Raw genomic sequence first — 5,589 nt, forward strand, 5'->3', positions numbered from 1 at the left:
GGCCTACCTTCAATAGAGATTCTCGAGAGTTTGTACATAACTGTGACAGTTGCCAGAGAGCTGGTAATCTGCCTCATGGTTACGCCATGCCTCAACAAGGAATCTTGGAGATTGAGTTGTTTGATATATGGGGTATTGACTTCATGGGGCCTTTCCCACCATCATACTCAAACACTTATATTCTGGTTGCAGTCGACTATGTATCCAAATGGGTAGAGGCCATTGCCACACCCACTAATGATACTAAGACAGTGCTGAAGTTCCTCCAGAAACATATCTTCAGCAGGTTTGGTGTCCCTAGAGCACTAATTAGTGATGGGGGCACTCACTTCTGCAACAAAAGCTTTACTCTGCTATGGTCCGGTATGGAATTAGTCACAAGGTGGCAACTCCATATCATCCACAGACAAAAGGGCAAGCTGAAGTCTCTAATAGAGAACTAAAAAGAATCCTGGAACAGACTGTAAGTACCCATAGAAAGGATTGGGCGAGAAGCTTGGATGATGCTCTGTGGACTTACAGAACAGCATTCAAGACTCCTATAGGGACCTCTCCATACCAGCTTGTGTATGGTAAGGCCTATCATCTGCCCGTGGAACTGGAGCATAAGGCCTACTGGGCAACCAGATTCCTAAACTTTGATGCCAAATTAGCTGGAGAAAAAAGATTGCTCCAGCTGAATGAGCTAGAGGAATTCAGACTCACTGCTTTCGAAAATGCCAAGCTTTACAAAGAGAAAGCAAAAAGGTGGCATGACAGAAAGCTGTCATCTAGAGTCTTTGAACCAGGACAGAAGGTTCTGCTGTTTAACTCTAGACTCAGGCTATTCCCTGGGAAACTGAAATTCTGGTAGAGGGGACCATAAGTGATTACAAGTGTGTCACCATATGGCTATGTGGAGCTTCAAGACATTGATTCTAATAAGAAGTTCATTGTTAATGGACAGAGAATCAAGCATTATCTTGAAGGCAATGTTGAGCAAGAGTGCTCAAGGCTGAGGCTAGATTAAAAGCTCAGCAAGGTCCAGCTAAAGACAATAAAGAAGCGCTTGTTGGGAGGCAACGCAATGTTATTTAATTATATCTATTTAGTTTCCATTGCTATTTTATGTTTTTTGTAGGTTGATGATCATGTGAAGCCACAAAAACTACTGAAAATCAAAAACAGAATGAAAAGCAGCATTAAAAACAGCTCACCCTAGAGGAAGAGCTTACTGGCGTTTAAACACCAGTAAGAAGCAACAAGCTGGCGTTTAATGCCAGAAAGAAGCATCAAGCTGGCGTTAAACGCCAGAAACAAGTACCAAGTTGGCGTTCAACGCCAAGAAAGGGAAAAAACTGGCATTTAACGCTAGAAACAAGCAGCAGCCTGGCGTTAAATGCCAGGATTGCACACTAAGGGCGTTTTGCATGCCTCAATGGAGCAGGGATGCTAAGTCATTGACCCCTCAGGATTTGTGGACCCCACAGGATCCCCACCTACCTCACCATTCTAAATTAAACCATTTTCCTCCCATACCCACCCATTCACACACCTCCTTCTCCTCCACTTCTCCTTCTACTCCCTTCTATCTTATTTTGCTCGAGGACGAGCAAACCTTTTAAGTTTGGTGTGGAAAAAAGCGTTGCTTTTTGTTTTTCCATAACCATTTATGGCACCTAAGGCCGGAGAAACCTCTAGAAAGTGGAAAAGGAAGGCAGTTGCTTCCACCCCCGAGTCATGAGAGATGGAGCAACAAAGATAAGGAAGAGACATAGAGGAGCTCAAGAGCACCATTGGTTCTTCAAGAAGAGGAAGATGCCACCCTCACTAAGGTGGACCCGTTCCTTAATCTCCTTGTTCTTATTTCTCTGTTTTTCGTTTACTATGCTTTATGTTTATTTATGTTTGGGTCTTATTACATGATCACTAGTATCTAAGTGTCTATGTCTTAAAGATATGAATGTCCTATGAATCCATCACCTTTCTTAAATGAAAAATATTTTCTAAAAAAGAAAAAGAAGTACATGAATTTCAAATTTTAAAATAGTTTAATTATTTTGATGTGGTGGCAATACTTTTTGTTTTCTGAATGAATGCTTGAACAGTGCATATGTCTTTTGAATTTGCTGTTTATGAATGTTAAAATTGTTGGCTCTTGAAAGAATGATGAAAAAGGAGAAATGTTATTTGATAATCTGAAAAATCATAAAAATGATTCTTGAAGCAAGAAAAAGTAGTGAAGAACAAAGCTTGCAGAAAAAAAATGCGAAAAAAAAAGAGAAAAAGCATGCAAAAAAAAAAAGCCAAAAGCTCTTTAAACCAAAAGGCAAGAGCCAAAAGCCAATAGACCTTAAAACTAAAAGGCAAGGGTAATAGAAAGGATCCAAGGCTTTGAGCATCAGTGGATAGGAGGGCCTAAAGGAATAAAATCCTGGCCTAAGCGGCTAACCCAAGCTGTCCCTAACCATGTGCTTGTGGTGTGAAGGTGTCAAGTGAAAACTTGAGACTGAGCGGTTAAAGTCGAGGTCCAAAGCAAAAAAAAGAGTGTGCTTAAGAACCCTGGACACCTCTAAGTGGGGACTCTAGCAAAGCTGAGTCACAATCTAAAAAGGTTCACCCAGTTATGTGTCTGTGGTATTGATGTATCCGGTGGTAATACTGGAAAACAAAGTGCTTAGGGCAACGGCCAAGACTCATAAAGTAGCTGTGTTCAAGAATCAACATACTGAACTAGGAGAATCAATAACACTATCTGAATTCTGAGTTCCTATAGATGCCAATCATTCTGAACTTCAAAGGATAAAGTGAGATGCCAAAACTGTTCAGAAGCAAAAGGCTAATAGCCCCGCTCATCTAATTAAGACTGATCTTCATAGATGTTTTTAGAATTTATTGTATATTCTCTTCTTTTTATGCTACTTTATTTTTAGTTGCTTGGGGACAAGCAACAATTTAAGTTCGGTGTTGTGATGAGCGGATAATTTATACGCTTTTTGGCATTGTTTTTAGGTAGTTTTTAATATGTTTTAGTCACTTTTTATTATATTTTTATTAGTTTTTAAATAAAAATCACATTTCTAGAATTTACTATGAGTTTGTGTGTTTTTCTGTGATTTCAGATAATTTCTGGCTGAAATTGAGGGAGCTGAGCAAAAATCTGATTCAGGCTGAAAAAGGACTACTGATGCTGTTAGATTCTGACCTCCCTGCACTCAGAATGGATTTTTTGGAGCTACATGAGTTCAATTGGCGTGCTCTCAATTGCGTTGGAAAGTAGACATCCAGGGCTTTTCAGCAATATGTAATAGTCCATACTTTGCTCAAGGATAGACGACGTAAACTGGCATTCAACGCCAGTTCCATGTTGCATTCTGGCGTTAAACGCCAGAAACAGGTTACAACCTGGAGTTTAACTCTAGAAACAGCCTAGGCACGTGTAAAGCTCAAGTCTCAGCCCCAGCACACACCAAGTGGGCCCCAGAAGTGGATTTCTGCACTATCTATCATAGTCTACTCATTTTCTGTAAACCTAGGTCACTAGTTTAGTATTTAAACAGCTTTTAGATATTTATTTTGTACCTCATGACATTTTAGATCCGAACTTTGTACTCCTTGACGGCATGAGTCTCTAAACTCCATTGTTGGGGGTGAGGAGCTCTGCTGTATCTCGATGACTTAATGCAATTATTTCTGTTTTCTATTCAAACACGCTTGTTTCTATCTAAGATGTTCATTCGCACTTCAATATGATGGATGTGATGACCCGTGACATTCATCACCATTCTCAACCTATGAACGCGTGACTGACAACCACCTCCGTTCTACCTTCGATTGAATGAGTATCTCTTGGATTCCTTAATTAGAATCTTTGTGGTATAAGCTAGAATTCATTGGCAGCATTCTTGAGAATCCGGAAAGTCTAAACCTTGTCTGTGGTATTCCGAGTAGGATTCAGGGATTGAATGACTGTGACGAGCTTCAAACTCACAAGGGTTGGGCATAGTGACAGACGCAAAAGGATCAATGGATCCTATTCCAGTATGAGTGAGAACCGACAGATGATTAGCCGTGCGGTGATAGCGCACCTGGACCATTTTTATTGAGAGGACGGATGGTAGCCATTGATAACGGTGATCCACCAACACACAGCTTGCCATAGGAGGAACCTTGCATGCGTGAAGAAGAAGACAGGGGGGAAGCAGATATTCAGAAGACAAAGCATCTCCAAAACTCCAACATATTCTCCATTACTGCATAACAAGTATTTACTTCATGCTCTTTTATTTTTTGCAATTCAGACTGATAATTATAATTAATCTCTTGACTAAGATTTACAAGATAACCATAGATTGCTTCAAGCTAACAATCTCCGTGGGATCGACCCTTACTCAGGTAAGGTATTACTTGGACGACCCAGTGCACTTGCTGGTTAGTGGTACGGAGTTGTGAAAAGTGTGAATCACAATTTCGTGCACCAATTATCTTCTTGTTGGAGCTGTGGGCATTCATCAGTATAATGACTACAATCAGCACATATGCCGCATACTCTTTGGGGTACTAACTGTTGGCTTTGCTGTGGTAGGGAAGGCTGAGCTTGTTGTTGTTGATTGAACTGTAATTGCTTCAGTAGGTTGGTCATTTCACATATACTCTGTGTAAGAGCAGAAGTCTCTGTGCTAGAGAAAACTTCTGCAACAACTTTTGAGTGGGTGCTCCTGTGCCTGTGATTCCTGGTGGATTCAACTAAGTCACTGATCAGTTGCCATGCTTCATTTGTGGTCTTGTACTTCTTTAGAGAACTATTACTAGCACCATCTAGTGTAGTCTTATCCCGAGGCTTCATGCCTTGAGTAAAATAGCTGATCAACACTAGTCTGTCAATCATGTGGTGGGGACATGCGTCCAGAAGGTTCTTAAAACGCTCCCAGTACTCATAGAGAGTTTCTGATTCACCTTGAACAATGCATGAGATCTCTTTTCTCAATCTATCTGTAACTTCAGCTGGAAAGTATTTTTCCAAAAATTCTCTCCTGAGCGTATCCCAGTTGGTAACAGTTGCTTCAGGTTGGGAGTAGTACCACTCCCTCGCCTTTCCCTCAAGAGAAAACGGGAAGGCAGTTAACAGAATAGAAGTTTCATTCGCACCCTGACGCCTAACAGTAGAACAGGCTGTCTGAAAATCCCTGAGGTGCTTGATGGGCTCCTGAGCAGTTAAGCCATTAAACTTGGGCATCAAGTTGATTAATGCAGTCTTCAGTTCAAAATCTGCAGCCAGAGTTGAATGATGCACTTGATACAGCTGCATTGTAAAATCTGGGGCTCCAGCTTCCTGGAGAGTAATCCTCCTAAGTTCTGCCATTCTATCTGCACGTGAATCAACTGAATCAGTAGTAAATTAGCTTATTTCGCTCTCAGATGGCGGTTCAGATTCGCCCTCAGATGAAACTGGTGAATTGATAACAATCACTTCACCACCCTCAGAGGCTAATCGACGTCGAGCTCGCCTAATACGTGAAATAGTTCTTTCAATTTCAGGATCAAACACAGCTAAGCTCGGATCAGGCAGTGAACGCGTCATTCAATGAAAGAAACATATAGCTCATGGTA

General features: G+C 41.0%; 1 non-coding gene across 1 annotated transcript; it reads left to right on the forward strand.

The window, feature by feature from the left end:
• The first annotated feature begins 4,865 nt into the window (after positions 1–4,865).
• LOC112781219 (small nucleolar RNA R71) lies at positions 4,866–4,969 on the forward strand. The gene has a single exon (XR_003192009.1). It is a non-coding gene; the product is annotated as a small nucleolar RNA R71 (small nucleolar RNA).
• Positions 4,970–5,589: the final 620 nt, after the last annotated feature.

The sequence above is a fragment of the Arachis hypogaea genome, chromosome 19, assembly GCF_003086295.3.
Source record: "Arachis hypogaea cultivar Tifrunner chromosome 19, arahy.Tifrunner.gnm2.J5K5, whole genome shotgun sequence".
NCBI classification, from domain to species: Eukaryota; Viridiplantae; Streptophyta; class Magnoliopsida; order Fabales; family Fabaceae; genus Arachis; species Arachis hypogaea.